Source organism: Cavia porcellus, unplaced genomic scaffold (assembly GCF_034190915.1).
Source record: "Cavia porcellus strain 051 isolate PalLab524CR breed Dunkin Hartley unplaced genomic scaffold, mCavPor4.1 scaffold_2, whole genome shotgun sequence".
Classification (NCBI taxonomy): domain Eukaryota; kingdom Metazoa; phylum Chordata; class Mammalia; order Rodentia; family Caviidae; genus Cavia; species Cavia porcellus.
In genome coordinates this window covers 31741384-31768535 of record NW_026947485.1, presented here as the reverse complement: position 1 = coordinate 31768535, position 27152 = coordinate 31741384, and the positions used below count along the sequence as shown (strand labels likewise).

General features: G+C 38.2%; 1 long non-coding RNA gene and 1 pseudogene across 3 annotated transcripts; one reads left to right on the top strand and one right to left on the bottom strand.

The window, feature by feature from the left end:
• The first annotated feature begins 1600 nt into the window (after positions 1 to 1600).
• Positions 1601 to 5389, top strand: LOC106025013 (CCR4-NOT transcription complex subunit 10-like; annotated as a pseudogene).
• An 11839-nt stretch (positions 5390 to 17228) lies between these two features.
• Positions 17229 to 26524, bottom strand: LOC134473983 (uncharacterized). 3 transcript variants are annotated; one of them, XR_010044507.1, is made up of 5 exons: positions 26405 to 26524; positions 23814 to 23887; positions 20488 to 20557; positions 19342 to 19513; positions 17229 to 18424 (listed from the first exon to the last, which is right to left on the bottom strand). It is a non-coding gene; the product is annotated as an uncharacterized LOC134473983 (long non-coding RNA). The 3 variants fall into 3 exon arrangements; XR_010044503.1 differs by lacking the exon at positions 17229 to 18424 and having other exon boundaries at positions 18468 to 19513; XR_010044504.1 differs by lacking the exons at positions 17229 to 18424; positions 20488 to 20557 and having other exon boundaries at positions 18468 to 19513.
• Positions 26525 to 27152: the final 628 nt, after the last annotated feature.

Here is a 27152-nt window from a genome sequence, read left to right as displayed (position 1 = left end):
TATGTTATGACCATAAGCTAGAAAGAAAGAGCTGTAACACTAGGTTTGCTTATAGCATATCACATATAGACATTTTTCTAAAGCGTCTGTGATACTTCACCAGACAGGCAGGCATACTGACAGTGCTCCTTGCAGAGAGGAGCCTTAAAATCAGTCTAGGGAGCGTGCATACAAGCTCTGTTCCTGAGGACCTGTGCACTTTAGACCTTGGAAGTTATATCCATAAACAACTGATTGCATTGGTCCATTCTATTCTGCTGTGAGAATACTTATAGCAGTAATTGAGGCTGGTAATTTATAAAGAACAGAAATGTACTAGCTTATAATTGCAAAGGATGAGAAGTACAAGTTCAAGGGGCTGGCATTAAGAAGGGCCTTCTTGCTATGTCATCCCTTAGCAGAAGATGTGTCATGGGTAAGGGTAGTCAAAGTCTCCATTTCTTAATGAACACTTTCCTGTGACAATGGCATTAATCTGTCCACAAAGGCAGAATATGATGACCTACTCAACTCTCACTAAACCCCACCTCCACTCAAGATTATGTTTTCATTATATGCTTTTGAGAGGACACATTCAAACCATAGCACCATTCTCATAGATTGCTGAACTATTTGGTAATGATATGAATAATTTTCTGGTCGTTAGCTCTTTGCACTCCTCTATTGCTAAAAAGATCTTGTTTCTGAGCTTTTATAGGGACAGATTGTCTTACTAAACAAAAATTGTGACTCTAAACTTACTTATCCTGTTCTCTCTGAACCACAGAACCATGATGTGAGAAAGTGCCAAGAAAATTCCATTATGAAATGGAAGTTGTACATTGAACTGAAAAGCAAATCTGGTCTCCAATCCTCACCAAATTGATGAGGTAGTGGCTATTCATCTGATAGGCATTTTGATGGTTCCACTTGAGGCTTACTGGATCTGTGATTGAGTGGGAGTCTCATATAAAGATTTATCTCCTGACAGAAAGCTTTGTTCTCTTATATGATGCATTCTTTCCAAGACTGATAAATCCCACAGAGCAGTGCATTGAGTGCTATGGAAAACGAGTGGAATTTTAAGAGATGCTCCTAGCCTTAGGGCTCTCTGTATTGACATTGACTGAAATACACTCATACATAGGCTTATGAGTTGTTCCTAGAAAACTGTCTACATAATCATGAGATTACTCACTCGAGAATTCACTCAGGAATTCACTATCACCAACATATGAGATATCCCTACGATAACAAATAAAGCTCAGCCATGACCCTGATTCAAACACATGTCCGTTCGAAGAGAATATATTCTAAATGACACATTCATGCCTACTCTTTAGGGAATAAGAGGCTGGAAGCCGAGGTGGGCTCAGAGCTGTCCTTCAAAGTCCAGGACAGTGGCTAGCTGGGCAGTGAGAGTGGGGGCCACACCACTTGCAGGGTGGGAAGTTGGCTGCAGATAAGCCTGCCAATCAGGGAGCTGAGAAACATAGAGGCTGAGATCAACTCTCCAGGATCGCTGATCAAGAGAAGAAGCTGTTCACCAGTGCTTTCCAAGCCTTCACTTCTGGAATTTATGATGCCTGTCTGCAATACCTTGCCTGTCTATAAGATATAAATAAAGGTAATTATAAAACAATTTTGAATACAGCAGTAGTTGAGTTTTTTTAAAAGTATGCAAACAAAACAAAACTTTGAGACAAACCTTAATCAGTTGAAGAATTAGGTCCACTCAGCTGTTGAAGAAAAGGATGCATTAGATGATGTTGAAAACATGTTATATGGGCCAGCGATTTAGCAAAGTGGCCCCAGTACTTGCCTGATAAGTGTGAGGTCCATGAATTTGATCCCCAGTACAAAAAAAAAAAAAACACTGAAATGAAATGAAACAAAACATGTTGTATTATAGTCAAGCTGTCATTCTTTATCATCTGGGACAGTATACAGAAGTGATAGCAGTTGGTGAAAAAGTTTATTAGTTCATAGAATCTTTTGAAGAAAAATTTGTCCAAGCAGTGCATTGTTTGCTTATAGACCTATACATATTAACCTGCCTAGCTAACAAAGCTTTGCATGTTCTTGCTGTCTTACAAAAAATGATTTCACAGGGTAAAAATAACAAAAGTGGAAAGAATGAGACTGGTAATAGTAGAAACAAAGATGGATCTAATCATAAAGCTAAAAGCAGACTTCTGATTGGAGCTGCAAAATCAAAGCTACGTAAGTACAAAATAAAAGCTTACATCGTATGAAGTCCCTGAAAGTATACAAAAGGAAAATCAATTCAGTTATAAACACAGCTGGAAATTCTGCACCCTCTCTGTTTCTTAAAAGCAATTTTGAACCCTTAAGGGGAAATTATTGAAAATCTATGAAGCTGTTAAATAGTTCATGTCGGTGTCGCTCCCGGCCTGCAGGAAGAACACGCGACAGATTCTGACGGTGTGCAATCTTGCCTTTATTTGTCTCCGCGTGGGCCCCGCGAGGCCTCCGCTCTGCCACCAGCCCTTTCTCGCCGGTGGACTTTCTCTATCTCTCTCTGTGCTTCTCCCTCGTGGCGGGAGAGGCATTCACTTTTATAGGGTAACAGTGGCCAATCAGTTCAAAGCGCGCGATGCGGGCTGACTGGCTAACATCAGTTGTTGCTAGGCAGACTATCTTACAGAGCGGGTTGTTTAAGTCGCCAGGGCAATCAGGGGGCAGGAAGCAGGCGCCAACTTGGCTCACTCGATGGGAGGGGTAACTTAGCTCAGGCTTTGCTCTTTTCTACAGGCCTCACGTCCGCCGAGTAAAGCGACCGGTGTCGGCCGCGGCTCCCAACAAGTTCAAACATTGATGAACAACCCAGATTCATGAAAACTGGCGAATGTTTGTGGTACATGTTCTGAAATAATCTTGGTTACATCTATTTTGCCATGAGTAAGCACAATTTAGGAATTTTCTACTTTAAGAAGGCACTGCAATAGAACATCTGCGTGCAGCTCAGAGCAAGGGGAACCGACCCAGACAAAAAATGTTCAGGAAGACCCATGTGTACTTTACTAACCAACAAGAGTAGGAGTTGCTGCGTAACTGGGATTCAGCTTGTTCACATCAGAAGGCCTCTTACTGCCTTCAAGTGTCTGATTGAAGCCATTTGGGTTTATGATGCAAACCCTCACCTTTGGTTATGACTAGCTGAGTACTGCGTCTTTTTCTTAATAAGGAGACTTCTGAGTAAGAAAGTAAAGATCTTCCAAGCAAAATCAAATTGAACCATCTATTGTTGGTCATGGCAATCATCATAAAATAGTTCTGACATCATATCCACAGTGTGATGGGCAGTCCTCAGCCATTCCTGTAACCAGTATGGAGTTTGCAGCTGATTGTCTCAGAAATGCCTTGTTGCTGTTATCTGAAACACAGGGAGTTCTGAAGCAGTAAAAAGGGTCTAAAAACAGCAGTCAGTTCTGAGGGAACATGGAGAACAGTGAGAGCAGCAAACCTTGCAGCAGCAAAAGCAGAATGGAACTAATTCATCCCAGCTCTACCTTTTCCACAGAGAAAACAGGAATTAGGAAATTTGATGTGCTCCATAATGGCTTGCGGCACTGTAGGAGGTCCTGGCTTTGGGTGATAACTTGATGGTTTTGAATCCTCCAGATATACTTCTTTAGCAGCTCAAGCTATCAGGCTTTCTTAAGTTTCTGTGCTATTTGTACATGGCAGAAGCCCTCATCTCCCTGGACAGAATAACAGATGTTATTACTCACTTGAACCCCAAGAAAGTTATCAATGTCTCCTTAGGGATCTCTTCCAACAAGCAGGACCAAGGATCAGACGAGGATGAAAACAAAACAGTGAATCCTCTAGGAAGCAGGCTCCCCAGAGCTACCCAGTTCCATCACCTGGGCCAGGACTGTGGTGCTGTTCAACCGCAGCAGCTTGTACTGCCTGCAGCTCAAGTAACACAAAGCCCGCAAATGTCTGCACCAGGTGGCTTAGGTGACTCACTGAAGGAGGTGCCCCCAGGGAAACCTTGCTGGCCATCTACCTGGAGCTGCAGAATGGTGATACCCAGTAGGCTTTGCAGATCACCCAAAGGAAATAACAGCCCCTGAAATGCACTTGGAAGTGAGAAAGAAGCCAGTGTTCCAGCCCATCCTCCCTACCCAGCCCATCCATATGGCAGCGTTCCCTACTGTGCAGAAAAAGTGATATTTTGATTTCAGAAAATCATTGCCTAGACCCAGGGCAGTATTTACTGACCTTATTAGTTGTATCATAGCAAATGAATAAAAAACACATGGTGAAGGGTGCTAGTTGTGAAGACACTCTTTTGAGACCATTCTACCCCTGACTTTTTTTGCAAGAAGCTTACTTAGAATTAAAGTTCACAAATTCGGAATCTTTCATTGTCAAAGTTTTGGCAGACTATTCTGAGTGATTATGTGATGTCTCTCTGTCATAGGCAATTAAAGCATGGTCTTAAGACCCAACCAACCAGGCAAATAAACAAAAACAAAAACAAAATAGCATATTCATAGGAAAAATCTACCAGTCATTAGATGCATGGCAGCTTCCTGAATCTTACTCAAACCTAACATGGCCAAAAAACCCTGCCATGAATGTTTATGATAATCCACTATTCTCCCTGTTTATGAAATTAATATCTTTGGTAGTGTCCAAAATGATGAAACTCTATTAAAATTCCATGTTTCTGCCCCTAATGGGTAGATTTATGTGTTTGAGTGTCTAAAGTCACGAGGAGGACTCTTTGTGCAAAGTTGTTATGTAAGTGATCCCGAAACCTTGGCAGGAAACCTTGGATTGGGTTAACTCAACTTCCTTTTGGATTGGATGACTTTCTTTTAGAGCCTGAACCCAACTTCTCACAAGATTGCCATGTGCTGAGGGCCTGACTTTTCTGACAACTCCCTTCAGGGCTGCCTGGTCACCCAAACTGCTTGGCACTTATTCCTCAATAATTTATTCCTTATCTCCAGTGTTCTTCTCATATTTTCACTACAAATAGATGGAGGAACACGGAGGCAGAGTCCCTCCCCTATGCCGTTAATGTCTGTCCAGCAACATATCCTCTCTCCATGGGATGATGTGAGGATGAGGGGAAGCCGTGCTTTTCTTGCAGCTTATGTAAATTTTTCCCAAGAAAGCTTGTTCTGTGAATGATATCCCAGGAGAAGTGATGAAGTTGTCCCTAACATTTGTAGGGGGATAGGTCTCAGAACCCTTATGGCTGCCCAAGTCAATGCATTATGAAGTCTTTTATGTTAAATTACACAATATTTGTATACAATCTACTCACTCCTGTATACTTCAAATAACCTCTACATTATGTATAAAGACCTAATGCAATGTAAGTGCTATGTAAATAGTTGCTGTATTTAAGGAACAATAACAAGAAAAATGTCCATATATATTTAGCACATATGCAATGTTTTCCAAGTATTTTCAATTCAAGTTTGGTTGACGCTATGGGTATGGGGCTTATGATGTAGAATGCTTACTGTATTTTCCCTCATTCACCTGACCATAGTAACTTTCCTGTTATTTAATTTTAATAGTACATTTCAGACCCAATTGTTTTACCCACATTAAATGTTCTCTGAATAGATTTAAAATTTAGTAGACCTATATCTTCTATATGTAAAGCATATATCTTCCATTCTAAGGAGAGATCACTTGCCTTTACTGCCTGGTTCTCTGATGGAGCACATAGGGATAGAATTTTCTGGGTGCAACTTCTGTCAGGATTCCTCCTGGTTATTTCACAATGATTGGACATTATACATCCCAAGATATCATGTGCCATTCAGTTTCCCTACTTTTTCTCTTGCTTGTGTTCTTAGAATTGCAATGTCAAATGTACTTAAAAGACATGAGTGAAATGGAAGTGGTACATTCATCAGTCTCACAGGTATTGTGCACCAAGGAGCCAGAGCTGCCTAGGCTGCATGGTGTTCAGCTGATCTTGTGCTCCTGGTTCTTCTAGCAGAGGAGGGACATCTTTGGAGTTTTGTGCAATGAAATGTAAGAAGACAAGTAAGTGGTTTTCTAAATATAAGCTCGTAATTATTTTCAGTGATTGGAGAATCCTATTCTGAACATTTTATTTTTCTTTGTGCCATAACTTTTGACTTTTGTCTGCACCTTGATAAACATTTCAACTGGAGTTCAAAGAGGTTTTACCAGAAGGTGTCATGTGAACACTTGTGAAAGGAGAGATATCCCCTTTCTCGCTTTTCCGCTCATACATATCTTATGTCCCAGGTGACACAGGAAACTTTTCAAGGAAAGGGACTATTGTTTCTGTGAGTCCCCAGCATGAAGTAGTCAACAGTCATTGAGTGATTAACTGATAGGCTATTTATTGGCTACTCTTTGCTATGGGTCGTATTTTTCTAGAAGCTTGTTAGTAAATTTTTAGCCTAAGTGTAGTGATAAAAATTAAAGAAAGAATTTAGAGATGGAAATTGCTTCAGTTTATTCTTCAGCCTTCTGATAAGTTTATAACTGTAGCCACCCAAACAATAAAAATATTTTCTGCTGAAATCTGGTTTTTCCTATTTCTACCTGTAATTTTAACAGTACATTATTATAAGATCCACAACAATGTTTTATTCCTCTAGTCCTTGAAAATACTCATAGAATGAATTTTCCTAACTGTGCACTTCTTCAACTTGGAAAAAACTCACTCCAGAAGCACTTGGAAATCTGTGCTCAGTGAGAAAAATTTTGTAACATATCTATATTAATTCACTATGACTCAGTTGAACATTGTGTAGGATTATGTTCTGTTTAGGCACCTCATTTAAACTTTTTCAACTTTTGGAGACTAGTTTAACTTCTGCCCTTCAATCCAGAGTAGCTGTATATGAAGTTCTGTTTCATTGTCAGTTCCTGAGCTGTCAGAAAAAATAGACATTTGATAGTCTAAAAATAAATACAGTAAGTTTCCTTATTAACAACGGAAGAACAGATTTAACATAATCATTCCACCAAATTTACCATGAAACACTGGGTTTGGCATGCTTTAGCACCCAGTATGAATCCATGGACCCTTTCTTGGTGTGAAGAGAGATAACATTAGATCTGTGCACTGACCAAAGGGGCTGCAAATGTACACTGTGTTTCAGAGTCCACATGGGACCAAAACCAAAACAAAACATCGCGCAGCCTGCAGGAATGCAAGGAATAGTAGTTTGCAATAATTTCTTAGGCAATTTCCCAAATTTATCAGAAAGAACCTTTGTCTATTGACAGCCAGATTCTCTCTCTTACCATTACTATTTAAATCACTAGCTTAATGTTTCCTGAATAACCTTCCAGAAGTTACTAGCTCTTAAAGATAAGTATTAATTGAACTAAAGGTTGAAAGTTCAACAAAAAGTTCCAGAATACTGGTGTGAACAGGCTTCACTGGTTTATTGACCTCAGGACGTGACAATGAGCTGTTACACAATGAATGTCTAAGAGTGAGCTGCAGGATCCAGTGTTTGGGGCTCTATTTTACAGTGACACAACGGGCCATCCTTTTTTAAAAATATCTTTGCAAAATTCTGGATAAAATGCCTAACTTTAGAATACAGCTGAACAAGTTAGGGAACTCTTCAGAAGAAAAAAACAACAGGAAACTAGTGTAGTCGTGAAACCACATCTGATTGAGAGAATTTCCCATCATGGAAACTCAGTCCTCTAAGAGCAGTATCTGCATGATGGAGGGAGGTTACAACTAAGGGCTCTGGACTGAGCTTGGACCCTTGCATGATAACCTTGATAGGAGGGAGGGGAAACTAGAAAAAGCTCATTCATAGAAAAGGCAAAAGATACCCTCATCTATGTCATGGATATGAGGGTTCTGGCTCTTCCACTGTAATTCACAACCATGGACCACATTTATGTCTAATAAACCACAGGCAGGGTATTAACTGTTTGCTTTCAGATTGTGAAACTTTAGAGTGCCTGGAATAAAAGAATTTAAAAATTCCTTTTCATTGGACTAATTCTCCATGAAAGAGTTTTAATATTTAGGTACAAAGCCCACTGACTATGAATTCAAAACCCAAAGTTGCCAAATACTTTAGGAAACAAGCTGTCATGAGTTTGGAGAGATAGTTAACATTAAAATTTTATCCCTGATTATTTCATATATTTCAATTGTTAGATATAAAATTAAAACATTTAAGTCATTTAAAGAAAGAACAAAGAATAAAAAACATGGACAAGGAATGCAATAGTTTAAAAACAGGCAGATTTGTTGCTGGGTATGGTGGTGCATGCCTGTAATCCCAGGACTTGGGAAGCTGAGGCAGGAGGATTTCTGTGAACTTAAGGCTACACAGTGAGCTACACAGTGAGTTTCAGGCCAGCCTGAACTGTATAGTGAGACCCTGTCTCAAAAATAAACAAACAAATGACAGATTTGAAAAGTAGAATTTCTAGAAGTAAATATTCTTATTGAAATTAAGGTTAAATATTCACATTAAATAGATAAGACCATGCTAAAACCGGAATTTGTAAGCTAGGAGACAGATTCAAAGAAACTGTCCAGATGGCAGCATAAAGAGACAGAAACACAGAGGACTTAGGAAGTACAGAATGTACAGCTTTTACTATGTTCCATGGGAGTTCTTGACGGAGAAAAGAATGAAGAAGGTAATACGTGAATAGGCAATGGCAGAAAGTTGTCTGGAATTTGCAGAAGATATAAACCAATGGATTCAGAATCAAAGTAAATCACAGGCACAACTAGCAAAATAAATTGATGCCTAAACCCTTTACAATGAAATGGTGAAGACAGTGAAAGATCTTTACCTTGCAGAAATAAAAGATTCAGGTAAAGAGAAATGTCAGTTGGAATGAGAATAAGACAGCAGACTTCGTCAACAAAACCCAAAAGCTGGGAGCAGTGCGACCCGAAGTGAGAGGCTGGCAGAAAAGACAGCCACCAGTGTACAATTACAGGCCCAATCATTATCTTGAAAGAAAGGTAAGTAAGATCATTTTAAAACAATATAAAAACTGCATTTACTCCCAATAGACTTTCACTAAGTGGAATTTTACTTCCTTCTCAGTGAGATAATATCTTTTTGTAAGAAAAAAATGACTTGAGATATAAGGAGTAGTGAATTAAGAAATTGATTTTAAAATATGGTAAATCAATAATCCAATAACAGTTTATGAAATTGAAAGCATAATTTAAAAAATTTGTTTTGGTCTTTTTGAAACCAGGTCTCAATATGTGATTCAGGCAGGCCTTGGGCTCACTTTGTAAACCAGGCTGGTCTCGAACTTGTGACAATCAGCCTCTGGAGTGCTGGGATTACAGGAGTGTGCCACCATGCCCACCTCATAATTAAAAACTTATCAACAAAAAAAAAGTAGGTGCTGACTGATTCATGGCTAAATGCTACAAAAAAAAAATAGAGAAAAATTTAACACTAATATTCCTCAAACTCTTTAGTGCAATTGAAAGAAAAACAGTATTACCCTGATACAAAAATCAAAGAAAGAACTGACCAAAAAAGAGAACTGCAGGCCAGTCTCCCTAATGAACACAGATGGAAAAATCCTCAATACAATAGTAGCAAAGAGAATGCAGCAAATAATCAAGAAAATTATACACCATAAACAAAGGATTCATCCCAGGAATGCAGGGATGGTTCAACATATACAAATCAATATACATTATATACTATATCAACAGAGCCAAGGACAAAAATCATATGATCATCTCAGTAGATGCAGGAAAAGCTTTTGATAAAGCCCAGCACTCATTCATGATAAAAAAAAACTCTATAAAAATGGGAATAGATGGTTTCCACCTCAATATGATAAAAGCCACCTATGATAAACCAATAGCCAACATCACACTAAATAGACAAAAAGAGAAAGCTGTCACTCTAAAATCAGGAACAACACAAGGATGTCCACTATCATCACTCCTATTCAATATAGTTCTGGAAACAGCCAGAGCAATTAGACAAGAGAGAGAAATAAAAGGAATAAGGACAGGAAAGAAGGAAAACTACACACAGGTGACATGATACTCTACACAGAAGACTCCAAAAAGTCTACCAGAAGACTTCTAGAATTAATAATCAAATTCAGTAGTGTAGCTGGATACAAAGTCAACACTCAAAAATCAATAGCATTTCTGTACAAAAACAATAAACTCACTGAGAGAGAAATCAGGGAACCCATACCCTTCACAATAGCGTCCAAAAAAATGAAATACTTAAGAATCAATCTAACAAAGGAAATAAAGATATATACATTGAAAATCACAGTACTCTGGAAAAGGAGATGGAAGAGGATATCAGAAAATGGAAACATATCCCTTGCTCATGGATAGGAAGAACCAACACAGTGAAAACGACCATGTGCCCAAAATTGTTACGCAAATTTAATGCAATCTCAATCAAGATACCATTAGCATATCTCACACAGAATTAGAGAAAATATTCCTAAAAATAGCAAAACCAAAAGCAATTCTGGGCAACAAAGGCAAGGCAAGAGTCATCACAATGACTGAATTGAAATTATACTGTAAAGCTACTGTGATAAAATCAGCATGGTACTGGCGAAAAAACAGAACCAAAGGTCAGTGAAACAGATTAGAAGATCCAGACACAATTACAAACACACTCACCCACCTCATTTTTGACAAAGGGGCCAAACATATTCACTGGAAGAACGATAACTGCTTTAGTAAATCATGCTGGAAAAACTGGTTTTCCACGTGTTGGAGACAAAAACTAGATTCACGAAATGGTTGCATCTTGAGAACATAGTCATTAGTGAGAGAAATAAAACACATGTATATAAACATTATATTGTTTCATTAGTGTTAGAATCTGAAAGGAAAAACATACATGTGTATGTGCATGTATACATATGTAAAATTAATAGTTAAGAACATTATACTGAGTTCTCTGAGTTCATTAAAATGAAAGATTTGTGCTGGTATTGTTTGGACAATTGAATGCAGATGTCCCGTGCTCGAGGTGAATGATTTGGGAATGACAATGTGCAGTGTTTGCACCATTATTGCCCCTGATTGATGTGTTTTGAAATTGTGTTGTAGTTTTTTTTTCTTCTCCTTTTTTTAATCCTTGAAATAAGATGGATTTGAAAACAAATAAAGCTAAACTCATGTCTATCACCATGCACTGAAGTCAAAATGGATCAAATATCAAAATATTAAAACAGAAACACTAAATCTACTGGAAGAGAAAGTATGCAGAAATCTTGAAGACATAAGAATAGGCAGAGAGTTCATGAACGTAAACCAAACTGCACAGGAATTATTTTAAAGAATTGACAACTGGGATCTTATTAAAAAGTTTTTGTGCATCAAATGAACTCACCAATATTGTAAAAAGAAAACTCACAGAATGGGAAAAAAATTTAACTAACTGTCCTTCAGACAAAACACTGATATCTAGAATATAGAAAGAATTGAAAAAAATCAGACCCCCCCCAAAATACAAAGACCTAATCCAAAATGGGCATTGCAGATGAATATTCACTTCTCAGAAGAAGAAATACAAATGACAAACAAATACCTGAAAAAAATGTTCAATATCATTGGTCACTTGAGAGATGCAAATTAAAACATGGCTGAGATTCCATCTAACTCCAGAAAGGATGGCTATCATCAAGAAATCAACCAATAACAAATGCTGAAGGGACTGTAGGAGAAAAGGAATCCTCCACTGCTGGCGGGGGTGTTGGGGCCAGTACAACCACTATGGAAATCAGTGTGGAGATTCCACAAAAAAACAGATTAGAGGTTCCATTTGACCTGGCTATCCTGTTCTGGATATTTTCCTGGACAAATTAAAAACATGATACCACAGTGATATATGTGTGCCCATGTTTATAGCAGCACACATGGTAACAACAAAATCTTAGAAACAACACAAATGCCCATTAGCCGAGGAATGGATAAAAAAGATGTGTTACTTTTATGCAGTGGAGTACTACTCAGCTGTAAAGAAGGACAGACTTGTGGTTTTAGAAAGAAAATGGATGCAACTAGAGATCATGTTCATAAGTGAAATAAATCAGACTCATGTGTAAATATCATATAGTCTCCCTAGTGTAAGAAACTGAAAGAGTAAATAAAATCCCAAATCTACAATAGATATAATTAAAGGGAAAGAAACGGCTCAAAAGGATAGAACAACTGGAAAGAAGGAAAGGAGAAATAATGGAAGGAAAAGAAAAATATATATATAATAGTAAAGATAATTATGCTAATTTCTTTTAGTTCATTGAAAAGAACAATTTGTGCTTATCATTTGATCAATTTTGCAGGCTTATATTTTATAATCTGAGTAATCTTGAAGACAACAACATTCAATGTATTAACTATTGTTAATTTTTTATTATCTTGACATGAAATTCTGTGTCATAGTTTTTATCTCTTCAACATGAAAAAATGTGGGAAATCTAATCAGTTTTATCTCAAAAAACAGTAATGTAAAATATATTTATATAGATATTAAATATTATGATTACATTATGTCATATGTACTACCTATACTTGATTATATATAGTATTATTATATAGGTAATAAAACAAGATATTACCAAACTACAGAATAAGAATAATGTATAAGCTAAGATGGAAATGACAGGAGTTAAAAAGAATATAGACTTTCCCAAATTGATCTCTAAGTTATGGAACATCCTGTGGGATTATGTTGCCAGGAAGCATGCTTAGTGTTTGGCTTGGCAGATATGACTTCAACAGAAGTGAGCCTCGTGACATCCTGGACCCTAGACAGGGCTAGATGGAGCTGCCGCTACCCTGCCATTTAGGAAGTCCAGGGGCAGTATTTAATTTAGTATAGTAGCGCCAGATAAAATACAAGACATGTGGTTAAATTAGAATTTCAGATAAATAACAAATAAAAATTAATCACTGTTTATCTGAAACTCAAACTTTACTCGGTGTCTTTACTTTTGTAGGCTAACAGTGGCATTCCCTGTTGGATGAACAAGTTGTGACAGAATACAGGATGGGAACGATGCAAGGGTGGAGGTGACTTGTACCTCTAAATCATGAAATGACAAACACATTAGCAGGTTCTTCAGTGACTTTTACCCTTATAGCTTAAACAGGCTGTGCCTGTTGGGAAACTTCGCCTGGCCTCGGCTTTGGGATATTCATGTTCAACTGCTCAACCACAGCAAGAGAAGAGTGGATTGGGCCAAACAAGTGAGAAAAAAAAGAGGGAAGATTAGTAATCCTGCAAGTATGTGCTGCCCTCCCAGAGAACTCTGTTGTGTGACCAGGCAAAGGACTTGCTCTAAAGCAGACACAAACTAAATGGAAGTACACTTTTAGTTATCATCTCCTAGAACTCTTCATGAATAAAGAATATAAAACCACAATATACAAATAATATCAAACACTTACAGGCACTGTTGTGGTTTGAGCGTGTGACCCAAAGGGTCATGTGCTGGGTGCTTGGTCCCCACTGTAGTGATGTTAAGAGGCAGTGGAACCATTGAAGGTGGGCCTATGGAGGTGCTTAGGCCACTGGGGATGTGCTCTCAGAAGGCCTTAATGTTGATCTTGCAGCCTGAGTTAGGTCCCTCAGAATGGGTTGGTATGATAGAGTGAGCCTAACTCTTGAAGCTGTCTAGCTCCCTGTTTTGCCACAAATTTTTCCTTCTCACAATGCTCTCTCTCACATCACCATGATGTCATCCAGTAGGTTTTGATGTAGCCATGGGGGCCTTTACCAGAATCAGTGCCATGCTGTGTGAACTGTCAGTCTCCAAAACTGTAAACTAAATAAACCTTTTTCTGTATAAAATACCCAGCATTAGGTGTTTTGTTGTAGCAAAGAAAACACACCAATGCAAATATGTAATAGAATAAAGCACTTTGTAGATACTAACTCTTTTACTCTTTACCCTATTTCTCTGTGGTGTTATTATCACCTCTATTTTATAGGTAGGCCTATAATGATGTACAGTGAGGTTAAACATCTTCCACAAATCATACAGCTAGTATTCTTGGCAAGATGCAAATGACGGTGACCAAGTAAGAGCTAAACTCAGGGGCCTGCCTGGTTTATTATTTCTTCTTCTTCTTCTTCTTCTTCTTCTTCTTCTTCTTCTTCTTCTTCTTCTTCTTCTTCTTCTTCTTCTTCTTCTTCTTCTTCTTCCTCTTCTTCTTCCTCCTCTTCCTTCTCTTCCTCCTCCTCCTTCTTCTTCCTTCTTCTTTTCTTCTTCTTCTTCTTCTCTTCTTCTTCTCCTTCTTTCTTCTTCTTCTTCTTCTTCTTCTTCTTCTTCTTCTTCTTCCTCTTCTTCTTCTTCTTTCTCTTCTTCTTCTTCCTCTTCTTCCTCTTCTTCTTCCCCTTCCTCTTCTTCTTCTTCCTCCTCCTCTTCTTCTTCCTCTTCCTCCTCCTTCTTCTTCTTCACCTCTAGTCGTAGGCAAATTTAAAAGGTATAATTTCTCTGATTTACCAGCTCATTTTTTCTTGGGGAGAAGATTATAATAATAAATTATATACTACAATGCTTTTAAAAATTTTACATGCTGAAGTTCTCATGCACAGCCAGCTACTTGTGAATTATGGTGTGTTTCTTTAGCCATCTGAGGTACACTGAGATGCACAGAGCTTTTTGCACACAGACCATTAGAGCATAAAATATGTGTACACAGTTTCTCAGTGGGGAGCAACTTTGGATCTGTGAGTCTGGAGGGCGTATGGGCCACCCACACTACACAGTAGGCAAAAAGCAAACTCACAGGGTGGACTTGCCTACGCTTATCTGCCTCCTATGCTGTAGGCATCCTTCCAGCCTTGATCTTACTTTTAAACCTCCAAAATATATGAATGCAGACCCAGCACTATCACCTTTGTCTGAAATTTTGTAAGAGGATTAGGACCAAAGAAGTCACAGAAGTTTATAGGGGTGCAGGGCCCAGAGATGCTTCTGTTGAGCTGTGTGGATAATTGCAGTGCTAACAGCTCATGTTTATTGAGTCAGTGTTGTGTTCCAGGCACCATACTAGTGCATTTTGTTCCTTTAATCTCATTTAATTCTTAACCGTGCTATATGATGAAAAACTATTACCTTCACTTCTCAAATTAAGAATCTAAGACCAGGTCCTCAGCCAAAGTCACACAGACACTAAGTGGTAGAGTTGATATCTGAGCTCAGGAAGCTTTTTACTCTGGAATTCATGCTATTAAGTTCAGTGTTCTCTTGGCTTTTACTCCTAAAGTGTGTTGCATCCTCTCTTCCGGTCAGCCTGCTCAGGGGGTCCAAGGTAGAGTCCCAAGGTTAAAGAACACACGTGGGTAAGGCATTAGCAACTACAACAAGCAGTATGAACAGAGCAGAGAGCAAGACAGCTGCCTGTATTTTTACTGCATAATTCTCACACAGGCTGTTACCTCATATTTACATTCTTCTGTATTGCTGTAACCAGTGCATGCGTGTTTACCTGTGCCAAGTCATGGTTACATAACTGTATCCCACTGTGTGCCTGCACTAGACAAGTGGGCTCATGTCCTCAGGTGTCCTTAGATGCCCCTGAGCTTTGAGGCAGTCCAAGTGGCTCTCCACACTTTGTTAGGAAGGTGGTACATGGTGATGCTCTGGATATGGCTGTGATCAGGATTTGAAATGAGAAAAACCAGAAAAAATTTTTGATATTTACCTGTGAGGGCTTTGTGCTAATAGTAGTTTCTCTCTCTCTCTCTCTCTCTCTCTCTCTCTCTCTCTCTCTCTCTGTGTGTGTGTGTGTGTGTGTGTGTGTGTGTGTGTTGCGGGGCACAGTAGATGGAGTATAGCCAGAGAAGCCCCTGTTTGAAGTCACATACCCGGGTAATTTAGATAATTGATTCTCAAGTCCATCAGCAAACGCTCATCAATCACCGTAGAGAGGCAGTGTCTCTAGCTTACCATTTGCAGGTCTGCTCTGAAGTCGGACTTCTGAGTTTAAGCTTCAGCCTCACTGCCATTAGTGAAGGCAAATTGGGGAGATCCTTAAATCCTTCACGCCTCCATTTCCTCAGGGTCAAAGAGGTATGCTAAAAGTTCCTCTTTTGTCTGGACATGAAGGTTCACAAATCAATATATTCAGAACATCTTAGAACATTAACTGGCTTTTAACTTGCAGTAATTGGAATCCATGGCTGGGGCATGTTCTTTGGCACAGAGGCTCAGAACCTAGGCCTGAGGACAGCAGTCCTGCCTGGCTATGGTTTCTTTTGTGTAGTTTTGTTTACCCATAGTGAACCACAATCAGAAAATATTAATATTTATCTTGACTATATCAAGAAAGAGACCACACTGGCATAATTATTATATTCTATTTATGTAATATTTCCATTTTGTTACTTGTTATTGTTAATCTCCTACTGTGCCCATTTTATAAATTAAACCTTACTGTAGGTAAGTATGCACAGGAGAGTACAGAGTATGTACAGTATGTAGTATGAACAGTCCAAGCCTATCTGAGGTTTTAGGTAACCACAGGGACCTGTGTTCCCTGTGGATTAGGGACCCTGCTGTGATTGCAGTGTGTGTGCACTTGTGTGTGTGTGTGTGTGTGCGCGTGTGTGTGATGTGAGACATCTGTGACTGTGTGGTGGGGCACCCCTGACCCTCTTCAGTCTCTGGGCTGGGGTAGTTTTAGAGGCACTGACTTCTCCCTGCATTCTTGCAGGATGCAAGATTAACCAGAGAAGCTGCAGCAATTCGGCAGGTGGGTGAGATGAGAGAAATCAGCTCACATCTGTAAGGGTGCCAGATTTAGTAACTAAAAAGCACAGGATGCTCCTGTTAAATGTGAATTTCACATAAAAAATAGAATTACTTTTTAGAATCGGTATTACCAGGCAATATTTTTAGTATAAGTGTGTCCCATATGATGATAGCCATACAGATTAAATAATGCTGTTTACTTGAAATTTAAGCTTCATTGGGCAGGCTCTATTTTACCTGGCAATTTTATTCTTCCATGCATAGCGAGAGGCAATATGCTTCCGAGGGGCTGGAGAGATGGGGAGGAAAGATAGAGTGAGGAGGCTGGAAAGCATGCAGAAGTTGGATCTGGACATACATATGTTCTGGGAAGGGATTTGGGTTTTATTCTGAAATTAACGATAAGCCATTGGAGCTTTAACCACAAGGATAGGAAACCACAAAGAGAGCAGTGTTAAATGTGTTGTCAGGCAGGATGAAAAAAGGATAGCAAATTACCCCAAACCTAGTGTCTTAAAATAATAAACATTTATTATCCCATGGTTTCTGTGGGTGAGACATTTGGGAGCACCTAGTGGGTGCTGACATACTTGCAGTCACCTGCAGGCTGTGTCGGGGCTGAAGTGTTCATGTTCCAGGTAGCTGGCTTGCATAGCATGCTTTCATTGAAAAGTGCTCCCGGCAGGAGAACTCAGTTCCTTGCCACTTGCACCCTCCATAGGACCACCTGAGAATCCTCACACCAGGGCAGCAGGCTCAGTAATCCAAGAGAAAGCAAAGCAGAAGCACTTGTCTTTTGTAAGCTTAACTTTGAAGGCCATACAGTCATTCTCACAATATCCTGGCACAGGTCATCCCTGCTCAGTGCAGGAGAGCACTGTATAAAGGTGTGCATGCAAGGAGGTGGGGCTCAGGGGCCCTTCTGGAGGCTGGCTACAGTAGGCGGGTATCTTACCTATTGAAGACCATGACCTCAGAGGGATAAAACAAGGGAGGCATGGTTAAGAATAGCCTGGCAGGATAGAGGGATGTGGGAGAGGAAGGGAAACAGGAAAAAGGAAACAGTATTGCGGTAGTTTGCAGCTCATTCACAAGAAACATCATCAAAGTCATGCCAGGAGAAAACAGATTCACCTCCTCCTCTCCTGGACATGCTCAAGAAATGGTTGTGGCCCCGCAGAAAGAAAGGCTTTGCACTGAAATGTGGGACTTAGCACCCCAGCTTTTAAAGCTCAAGGTTGAAAGTTTCCGTGCTGTGTTTCACAGTGCTAGGAAATGAACATGCTAAAGGAGGGAAAAGGTGGCAGTTATTAAAAGGAGCATAACAGGCATGGTTGCAACATCAATAGTTAGGGGAGGGGCCACAAGAATAATTTCTATTATCAATCTGTCAATTATCTGTTCATCCCTCCCTCATCTATCTATCCCATCATTCATCCATTCATCCTCCCGTCCATCCATCCATCCATCCATCCATCCATCCATCCATCCATCCATCCATCCATATTCTGTCTTCTATTTTTTTCAACAGTCACAAACATGTTAATAGTTACACAGGCATTAATATAATAGTGTTTTCCTTCAGTTTAGATAAAGCTAAACTGTGAGATGAGCGCCCTCTGCTGCTGCTTGTACAAAACAGACGTTTTGTCTGACAACGTGAAGGAAAATTTAGTAGATTCATTCATAGGTCCTCCGGGTGCTGCATGTAACAAAAACAAAGTTTTGTTTAAATAAGTAGTACATTTGCCACTTTGAACATCTTTAATATTTCTTTGTTTTGTACAAATCCAGATTTCTTCATTTGTCAATTTGGTTTTCCTTGAGTGGTTACTGTAATACAAATTTAAGTAAGGACATTTTACTGAATAATGATGTGGCGTGTAATTAGGAGCATGACTTCCAAACTCCTAACTAAATACAGCAAATTTCTTGCTAAATGCACAAATTCACAGGTCAGAAGTCACCAGAGAGGCAGGAAGTGGCAGTATGTTCCTCAGAGCACCGAGAAAAGACGCTGCCCTTTCCAGCCAGCCCTGATGGCTATTCCTGGGGAGAGCAGGATGGGAGTGGCTGCAGGACAGACCAACAAGTGTCCCGTGACAATTCCATAGCAGCAATGACTCAGGAGATAAGGGATGCACTGGGCTTCTATACCAAGCAGCACATTGAAATGGATTCCAGTTCCCGGCTGCCCCATCCAAAACTGGGCCCATGTGGGCACAGCAAATACAGACATGAGTGACACTACTGCCCCACATATTCCTCTAGAGACTTCCATCACTTCCAATCATTCACCCAGGTTTTCATCTCCATAGTCTGCAGATTCCTTGGCTGTGTCCTGTGGCTTTTTGCTGTTAGTTTCTGAGTACTCAGCTTCTCTGATTTCCCACTCTTGACTCACTGTTTAACTCAGGACTTTGCAGCCCTCTTTTATTTTCTTAATGAGGCTCAAACCCAAAGTTTCATACGTGCTAAACAGGAGTACTACCACTGAACTACACCTCAGGGCTGCAGGGCTCTTGATCCTGAAAGACTTGGGACTTCAGGGAGGACACGCTCCCTGGGCCAGGGTCATTCCAGCCTCTGGCTAGGAAGAGGGAATGGACATTGCTGTACCTTTGGGTGAGTTATACATCTTCACAAAGCTCCAGTTTCTTCTTTAAAATGAGAACAGCCAGGCATGGTGGTACATTCTTCAGGAGGCTGAGGCAGGAGGATCATTACGAGTTCGAGACCAGCCTGGGCTACAAAGTGAGCTCAAGGCCAGCCTGAACTGCATAGCGAGAACCTGTCTCATAAAAGACAAAATAAATAAATAAATAAATAAAATGAGAACACTAAAAGAATACATATCATCAAGTCTGTGAGAGTTATAGCAATTGAGATAAATGTTGTTATATGTCAATAAGATAACTATTATGAGGTATTATTGAAGTATTAGAAGCAAAAGATAAAATAGATTAATATCTAGTGCCTATGACCAAACCAGCAAGAAGATTTTAAAAATCAAGGAAAAGGGGTTTTGTTCATAAAAAAATCTAATTTTATAAATATACCTGGAGGTAGCATATCAAACATCTTTGAAAAGGGAATTTAAACTGTCTTTTATTTCTTTCCCTGTTTTTTCATATTTTGTTTAGAGAGTATATAATACTTTTATAATGAAAAAATAAATTTTAATGTCTAGAAATCATCTTTTATTTCTTCTCAATAGCTTTCCATATACAATTCACAGATTATATTCTTAGTGTAAAATTTAAACACTGAAGTTAAAGTTAAAATCCCTTGTGAGTACACACATCACTATTGCCACACTGGACTCTGTCACTTTCCACAGGTGGCTCACTGGTATAGTTTTGTGTGTTCTATTCTAGACATTCTTCCTGTCCACTTATGTGTCACTGGTTCATTGATCAAGGACAAACTGTGACATAATGAAATACACATCATTTTCCTTCCCATTGTTTATCAGGGGTAAACATCTCTTGACATTAGATGAAAAACAGGGCCATTCTCAAGACTCTCTAATCAGTGATGTGTTTCTAAGTTTACATTATCATAAAACAGAAATTCTGTTTGTAATTTTATAGTATATCATATAAAATACAACCAGAAGATAAAAAATTGATCTAACTATGATTAAAATACTAGATCATTAGTTTTCCACATTTTTTGAAAACTAGTGTTGTCTGGGAAGCATTAAAAAATCTGATTATTCAGCTTTATCCCCCAAATATCTGATGTAGTAAATCTGATATTCACCTCAGCTTCAAGATTTTTAAGATTTCTCAGATGATTCCAAAGAGTTCTCTTGAGAATTACTGCTCCATTTCTAACATACAAATTACAAAAAATACAGATAATCATATTTAAAAACATGCTAAGTAACACCATGGGAATGCCGTCAGCAATATTCAGACTAGAAAAACTGCTATTCGACCAAGATCCAGTTTCTTTAGCCCCTCCTATGTAGGAAACATTGGAACGAAAAGAAGAATCTATAGGTTAAAAGTGACTTAGAATAAGTGGCAACTATCCAGGTGTGGCCGCTCACACCTGTAATCCCAGCATTCAGGAGGCTGAGGTAGGAGAATCCATCTAAGTCTGAGACCAGTCTGGGCTACAAAATGAACTCAAGGCCAGGCTGAATTGCATAATGAGATCCTGTCTCAAAAAGACAAAAATAAGTAAATAAATAATAAAAATATAAAGAAGAAGTAGCAACTAATTACAATGTATGCACAGAACTTTTTAAATCCACAGGTGATCAAAAGCTGTATGAAAATTTTATATGTCAAAGAAATTAAATTCGAACATTCTACAGATGATATTAAGGGATTATTTCTGAGGGCGTGATGACATTAGGTTTTGTTTTGTATATTATTTTATTTTTTAGTTTTTAAATTAACTTCATTGATACATTTTAGATATTCATAATGTTATCATTCATCATAGGGAATTTGTACATGATACATCCTGATTTTTCTTTTTCCCCCATTCCTCTCCCCTCCTTTCAAACCCCTTTCTTTTCTTATTATAAAACTTGCTTCCATTTTTTTCCTTCTTGTCTCTTTTCCTTTTTTTTTCTTTTTCCTTTCCCTCCCTTTCCCTCATTTCCCTTCCCATTTGAACATTAATCCCTATTTCACAGTGTCTGGTACACATTTTGGTTCTCACTTGCCCTTTTGGTGTCTCACATCAGAGAAACAGTGCTAATATTCTACATATTAGTCTTCTGTCTGAGGGACAGCTAGCAAAAGTTTTTCCTACTCTGTGACTTGTCTCTTCACTCTGATGTTTTCTTTTGTTATGCAAGAAAGCTTTTTAATGAGATGACATCCCAGTGGTTGATTCTTTGTGACATTTCCTATGCCATCAGGGTTTTGTGGACAAAGTCTTTGCCTACACCTATGATATCTTGTTTTATTTTTTAAAAAGAATTTTTATTTTTTAGACAGACAATTTGAAATAATTGCCAAATTATCTCTGGATTATACAATATCTGGGCTTTGCTTCAAAATCATCTGAAGGAGAGAGAACTGGGTGATGTGCAGATCAGAAAAACACTGGTCATGAGTTGGTAACTGTTGAAGATGTGTGATAGGTACAAAAGGAATTTGCTGTTATATTCTTCCTTCTTTGCAAGGTAGAAAATTTCCAAAATAATAAGCTTTTTGTAGCTTTCAGCCCAAATATTACTGAACACTTTAGTACTCATTTACAGATAGTACGTCTTTCTTTCTCTCACTAAAGCTTGTAGTTAGTGAGTGTTTCATCACTCTGACTTCTTCATGTTCCTGTTCTGTCTGAGGCCTCAAGAGCTTAAGAATTGGTGCTGACCATTTTCTTGGTAAATTATTCACATAGGATTGCCTCACAATCAGTCTAGTGGCAGAAATATATGCCTATAAAATTTTAATTGTTTTGTGAGCTGTTGTCTTCTTGTCAATAGGAATAACATTATACCATATATGTTGTAATTTGTTTTCATTCTGCATTATGCCCTGGAGACCCCTTAATGACAGTACCTTTCACTTGCTACATTAAAGTCTCTGGTGAAGTTTTCCCATTTGCTTATTCAGTCTTTATCTTAGTAATGAATATTTTGGCACCACTATTATTTTTGCCACTGCAAGTGATTTGAAATCAACACCCTTGTACATGGTTTCTTGTGCACGTGTGTGACTGTTTCTCAGAGTTAGAAAAAGGTAGGTAGAATTTCTGAGTTGTAGACCATATGCTTTAAAATTCTTAATCCATTCTGCCAAACACTGTCTCATGTGACTAGTTTTCCTCCTATCCATTCCCTTTGGAGGTGGGTCAGGGTGCTCTTTGACTTTACTTCTATACTCAAGGTAACATTATGCTTCTCAAAGTAGTGATGCAAATTATTGTGGTTGTATGTTAATGTTACCTAATTAACCAAGTTACATTCAGGTGAATTCCTTCATCACGATACAGTCAATGGATACTCAGCATTTATTCTTCTTCATTTTAGTGCACCTTCCACAAAAGTAGAAATTGGAAACCTCAAAATAAAATTGCACTCCCATACTGGCCTGCAGGTAAGGTTCTAGGTACAAATCAGGTCCTGCCAATGAGATGAGGTTACTGGAAGTTGGAGGCGGGAGTTAGGTTGAGACATCTTCCTGTTGCTTTCTGACTGTTTTCTCATGTCAGGTGTGGTTGTAGAGTCTGATTTTTCCTCCCAGTGGAGTGGTTCACTGTCATTCCTCAAGCTTTGAGGGTGTTGTGGGTGACAGTGGCTTTTATTTAATCATGGATCTCATGGATTTTATTTGTACTGGCATTTACTTTGAGTCAGAAGTTGGCAGTCTCTGAATTTTCTAACTTTGTGGTTGGAATGGATGGGGTTGCTTCCCTGGTAGCTCAGTTCTAGAGTGTTCTGGGTATCATTCTTTTTTTTTCTCTTTTTAATTACAGGGAAGAGCGCGAACGTAGTCCCCCACTACCACAAATTATGCAGTCGAGTTTCCATGTTTGGGGAAACTGCAGAGGTCAGTGCATGGGGAGTACAGTGCTGGGTATCATTCCTGGTGGCCTACCCTACAGCCCTCTCCTTTATCCTTCCATGAGTTTCATTAGCAGACAATTTCCTATATTAAATTCCATTCTGCATAAATTCCTGAGGGTAGGGTCTGCTTCTGGTAGTTGAATCTTTACATATACAGGCTTGCTACAGGGCTTTTTATTTTACCTCTTGGTTATAGGAAATGGTTGTGCTTAGCCATAACTGATAGTCTCAGTCTCTGTTGATAGGTCAGGTTAAGAAACTTCCAGGATTCAGCACAACAGATTTCCATAAGAGTACTTAGGTGAGCCTCAACTACTGGATCTAAAAGATAGGCAGGATAATATCATGCTGTGAGTAAAGAAAACCCCAACCTTAAAAATCTGTGCCCTGGTTCTGGCCCTTACCAGCTGAATGATCTTAATTAAATCCTTCCCTTTTCTGAGACTTAGTTTTCTTAACTTTAAAATAAGGGGTTGTATTAGTTACTTCTTACTCATCGCTGAGACAAAATACCTGAAGCCCAAAATTGGGAAAGGAAATGTTTATTTCTTACAGTTTTGGAGGTTTCAGTCCACACTCAGTTGGCTCCAAGGCAGGCGGGCACGGCTGGGCCGCAGTTCATGGTGGCTGCAAAACAGCAAATAGGAACCAGCAAAGAGCAAGACACACCTTCTTCCTGCCATTACATCACATCCTGGCTCCACCTCTATGTGGGTGGAGCACTGACACCATCAATCCTGCACTAGACAATGAACCAATCACAAATACACAATGCAAACTCTTAAGGCCTGGGCAACACAGACATAAACCATGACAGGGGTGCTAGATGTTTTTCAACTTCTGTGCTGGGAAGATCATGTTTTTGGATCCAGTTTTTAAGAACAGTCCTTGAAAAGATTGTAATGCTCCAATTCAGAAGAAAGGAATAGAGCTAAGTAATCAAGAAAATGCCTCCTCAATTAAGAGATGAAAAAGAGGATAAAAAGTGTGATGTGGAAGACCTGTCCTAGAGATTCAAGCTACACTCAACAGAAATCTGAAATAGAGGACAGAGCAAATGGAGGCAAAACAAGAAATAAGAACTAACTAAAAACTTTCCAGAGTTGAAGAACAAAGCAGGCCTATAGATGCAGAAGTCGCACTGGGTACTTTTCAAACTTAGTGAAAATCAGGTACCACTTAGACACATCCTGGTGACTTTTTAAAATTTCAGTGACAAAGAAAAAAATATCACAAGTATCCAGAGAGAAAGTAGGTCACCTATAGGGGCAAAAGTCAGATTGACCTCAGTTTTTTTCTTGCAGTTCTAAATGTCAGAAGACAATGAAACAACACCTACAAAGTAAAAGAGAAAATAATTTTGAACAAAGAATTATATACCCTACCAAATTAATATTTTTGAATGAAGGCAACTGGAAGACATTCTCAATATCAAGGCATTATAAAGTCTATCGACCAAGGACCTCCTCTGAAAAATTTGCTAAATGATTTACTACAGCCAATAGAAAAATTTAAAAATTGTAAAGAAAAGAATCTATGAAACATTTGATGGTAATTGTTAAAACTAGCTAAGGACCATGAAGTTTAAAATTGCCACATATAGGGTAATCTAACTAAATGCAAAATTGATTTGTAAGATCTAAAATTTTCAGTTCATGTAGTTTAAATTGTCAAAGTGCATGGCAAATATTCTCTGTATTGGGTAAATACCATTTTATTTTTGCTGTGTAAAAGTATAAAGCTATTAAGTTAAATGTATGTTAGCTAGAAGTACTTTGTCACTGTGGACGGGACACAGTAGACATATTCTAAATGTTAACCAGACAAAACTGGAAAATGCTACAGTGTTATTTACCTTTAAAAAAAAAACCTAGAAATTTGTATTGCTAATGCCAATAATGTAAAAGAAAAATTTCCAATGCACTGGTTGGAAGGAGTGGATATGTCTGAAAAACTGAATTGGGAAAACTACCAGATAGTAGTTCATATACATCAATTTGTCTTTGAATTATGGGTAAAAATAGAGCATATACATCCCAAATTTCATGGATTGAAAACAAGTGAAAAACCAAGAATAAGTAGCGAATGAAAAACACCAAGAAAGCATTAGGATTTGCATAAAAGATATTGACAAGCAAAGGTGAATTATACTCAAAACCAGTTAAATTACTGATTAATAAGATCCAAATTGAGTAAAAAATTTTCTCATCTGAGATACTCACATCTATGCAAATCAAAGAAAAAAGGTTTAAAGATAATAGGAACTATTTAGGCCATAAAAATGGAGAGCAACATTTTTATTAGGCAGAAATGAAGATATTATAAGATATTTCACATTTAAGAGAGTATGTGGCATTCATATATAGGAATTTTCTTCCATAACTTGATGTACGTGATAGTTTTTACCCTCATAAACTGATATATATATATATATATATATATATATTTAAAATTAGTACATTTAAGTAATTAAAATTAGTTGAGTAATTCTTTACAGAGAATACATCTAGCAAAAACTGTTGAATTTTAACTTCAATAATTATGGTTTTTGATAAGTCAAGTAAAGGGAAAGTTAACAGATCAAGGGTAATTAAATAGTTAAGAGGTATCTGTAAGTGTGCTCAATTTATATTGCTTTATCTTATTGGTATTCTTCAAATTATTCTAAAGTATTTCCAATGATATCATATTAGGGTGCTGAAAAAACTTCAATATAGTTCTAGAAAGCACAAACAACCACATAGAAAAAAACTTAGAAATAAAACACTGGAAAATCACATAGAGTTTTTAAAATGTTCTTAAATATCTTTTGAGTCAAAAAGAAACTTATTACAAATGCTGAAGGTTTAGTAAACACAATAATGAAAAAATGCTTTATCTGTTATGGGATGGATGCGGAAAGTTCAAGGACCAGGGAATTAAGACTCCAGGTGCAGAATGAGCTATACCCATAGGAAAGGCATAGCAACTGAAATTTTTAAATATTACTGCCTTCCAAATGAGGAAGTACCATGCCTAAGTAGTGGATTTATTCCCAAAATAAAATGGCCCAAGTGCTACAATAACACTTAAGGGGTGCTAGATGACCTTTAAGGTATATTTTAGCAGAAATATTCTGTGTGCCTATGATTTCAATTTACCCACCTGAGCATGAAGGAGTTATGTGCTGAATAACTTGACTGCCCACTGTAGACTAAAATCTTCATGTACGACACATACATTCCCCTTCTGCAATATTCTACTAGTCAGTCTTGGGCACTAAAGGCTTTTTTTTTTTTTTTTTTTTTTTTTTTTTTTTTTTTTGCTCTGTCTGCTTGCTTTTGTTCTGTCTTCCATTAATAGTAAATTGACGTCAATTGCAGTTCCTGAGAATTAGAAGGGTTGCCATGGAAACAGCTTTGATTCACTGACATAAACATTAAATTGTCGATGCTAATCTCTGAGGTGCTGGTAAAAAGGAAAATAAAATAAAGGCTATAATAAGAATGACATTTTGTTTTCAGAAGGGCAGACCATACTCTGAAGGCTTGCTCTGGAGATGTGTATTACACATTATTGCCAAGATTCAGATTATACCCCAGGTGTAACAGTGCTTGCTGACTCCAAGCATCTAACGCGACGTGGCAAGATGGAAATTGGGTGTTAGTCCTGACCCCCTTCATTTGTGCTACAAAGGGATCTCAGAACTCATTGTGATTGGTGTAAAATAAAAATACTCTACATCAGGTTTATTGATTGTGGCTCAAAATTGTTTCCTATTGGGCCCAGTGAAATTTTATTTCTTCCCTTCAAACCATCCTGTTTACTTTCAGAAATATGTCCTGCACTTGGAACATATTCTTCCTTCCTTTCCAGTTTTATTGAAGTCTAATTTATATACAATTAAATTATT